Source organism: Vigna radiata, chromosome 5 (genome assembly GCF_000741045.1).
Source record: "Vigna radiata var. radiata cultivar VC1973A chromosome 5, Vradiata_ver6, whole genome shotgun sequence".
NCBI classification, from domain to species: Eukaryota; Viridiplantae; Streptophyta; class Magnoliopsida; order Fabales; family Fabaceae; genus Vigna; species Vigna radiata.
In genome coordinates, this window is record NC_028355.1 from 6,212,271 (window position 1) to 6,214,540 (window position 2,270).

Sequence of the window (2,270 nt, forward strand, 5' to 3'; positions counted from 1 at the left end):
GCCGGTCGTCCGCCGCTGCCGGCCACCGTCGTCGGTCACCGTCTCCGGCCCCTAGCCACCGCCTTCGGCCGTCTGCTGTCACCGGCCACCATCGTCGGCCACCGTTGCCGACTGTCCAAAGTTGCTGGCATTCACCGTTGTCGACCATCACAGTTTCATTCATCTAAACCCTTAGGGTTTTCTTGTTCCTCGTTGGTGCACTTCATCTTCTTCAAAGATGGCATCTAACAATACTTTTTCTTTCTCCGGAAGTCCATCAATTACCTCTGAGAAGCTAAATGGAAAAATTATCTATCATGGTCTACTGTTGTTGAAATGTGGTTCCTTGGCCAAGGGCATTATGATCACCTTGAGCAAGATGGAAGCCATGTGCCTGTCGAAAAAGCTTATCAGTGGAAACAAGCATATTTCTAGTTGTGTGCCCTATTATGGCAATCAGTGGAACCCAGACTTCTTATATCTCTTAGGGCTTTCAAAACTTGTCACTCCTTTTGGAAGAAAGCTCAAAGCATCTACGCCAACGATATTCAACGTCTCTATGACACCACAAACAAGCTTGCAATTCTTAAAATGACAAACCATGATATGGTGTCTTTCATGGCTGAAGCCCAATCTGCTGTCGAAGAACTCAGGATATTTTTGGAAGCGGATCCATTAGAGGATATAAAGAAGAAACTACACAAATTTTACATGATGTTGATTCTTCGTGCCCTGCATCCCGATTATGATCATCTTAGAGATCAACTTCTAACCAGTCATGAGGTCCCTTCCATGGAAACATTGACCACTCGCCTTCTGCGTGTCCCGATATCTCAAACTCAGGAAGCACATGAACTAGTGGAGCCATCTGTCATGGTTGTCACACAAGGAAGAGGAGGACGTGCCACTCGAGGACGAGGACGAGGAGGTCAAGGACGTTAATGCACATATTGCAAAAGGATGGGTCACACTCAAGAGAATTGCTACTACTTACATGGTTTCCCTTCCAAAACTACCAATATTTCAAAGACTGAAACTTCCACTTCGAATTCGAAGAGTGAAATTTCCACTACTAAGTTCACTGAGGATGAATATCAAGAGTATCTAAGGTTAAAGTTTAACAGCTTTTCACAACCATCTCAATCTCCAAGTACATCAACACCCTACGTTTCTCAATCCATGGAAGGTCAAAATTCATGGTAATTGACTCAGGTGCTTCTGATCACATTTCTTGTAATACCTCTTTGCTCTCATTTATTTCCTTTCGAGAAAAACCTCATTTCATAACCCTTGCAAATGGTTCTAAATCTTCCTCCAAGGGAGTTGGCATGTTTCCTTGTCTCCCTCTCTAAATCTCAACTCTATCCTTTTTGTCCCTAATTGTCCTTTTAATTTAATTTTCCTAAGCCAGTTGACAAAAATGTTAAATTGTTCAATAACCTTTGATCATAAATCTTTTGTTATACAGGAGCGTGGGTTAGGGAGACAGATTGGAGAAGGATATGAAGCTGGTGGATTATACCATTTTGGATCTCGTCCAAGGGTGTCTTGTGTTGCTACTCCTAATCCTAAGGTGCTACATGATCGACTTGGTCATCCTCATTTGTCCAAATTAAAAAAGATGTGTCCTGAACTTAGTGGTCTCCAGACTTTAGAATGTGAGTCATGTCAACTAGGAAAACATGTTAGATCTTCCTTTCCTAAAAAGTATCAATCAATATGTAATTCTAGTTTTTCCATTATCCATTATGATATATGGGGACCTAGTTGTATCTCCTCTTTTGGTTTTAGGTATTTTGTTACCTTCATTGTTAGCTATCTTTACATCCTTTTTGAATGAAATTAAAAATCAATTTGGTCAAGTAATCAAAATATTAAGAAGTGATAATGCAAAAGAGTATTTCTCATCATCTTTTTCTACCATCTTGAGTTCCCATCGTATCTTACATCAATCTACTTGTCCTCATACACCACAACAAAATAGTATAGCAGAAAAGAAAAATAGACACTTGGTTGAAACTGCTCGTACCCTTTTGCTTGGTGCTCATATTCCTGTCTATCACTAGGGGGATGCCATCCTCCTCTCTTGATAATAAAGTCCCTTTCTCCATTCTCTTTCCTAATGATCCTCTTTTTCATACATCTCCCCGAGTGTTTGGTTGTGTATGTTTTGTTCGTGACATGTCTCCAGGTCTAGACAAACTTTCCGTTCGCGCTCTCAAATGTGTCTTCTTAGGCTATTCTCGACTCCAAAAAGAATATCGGTGTTACTCTCCTGAAACTAAGAAATA